Source organism: Propithecus coquereli, unplaced genomic scaffold (assembly GCF_000956105.1).
Source record: "Propithecus coquereli isolate 6110/MARCELLA unplaced genomic scaffold, Pcoq_1.0 Scaffold70, whole genome shotgun sequence".
Classification (NCBI taxonomy): Eukaryota; Metazoa; Chordata; class Mammalia; order Primates; family Indriidae; genus Propithecus; species Propithecus coquereli.
This window is the reverse complement of record NW_012153063.1, coordinates 3,438,026-3,438,432: the sequence shown is the minus strand read 5'-3', so window position 1 is coordinate 3,438,432 and position 407 is coordinate 3,438,026.

Sequence of the window (407 nt, the reverse complement as noted above, 5' to 3'; positions counted from 1 at the left end):
AAAAAAATGCCAAGTTATTTCCTATCTTGCCTTAGCTATTAAAAGTGCTTGGACTCTTCAAGAAAATTCTGGAGTGAAAGCAACCTAAAGCATTGAAATAGAATAAAACTTGGGAACATGATTGTCTTGGTTGTGGAGCTGAGCAGTTGTTACGGTTAACCATACAAAAAACAGAAAATCTGCAAAATCAGAGGCTTGAGCTTTAACAATCCATGGTGCTCTTTTCTTATTATGGATTCCAGCCCATTCTTTAGAATTAAAATTATGTGGTATTTGGATTCTGTTCTTGAATGTCCCAGTGTCATTTTCCAGTGAGTATAGTATGAAATGGTCCCCTATGAATTTAGTTACTTAAATCATATGTATATTCCCGTAATAACCAAAGGAATAACATCTACTTGACATTT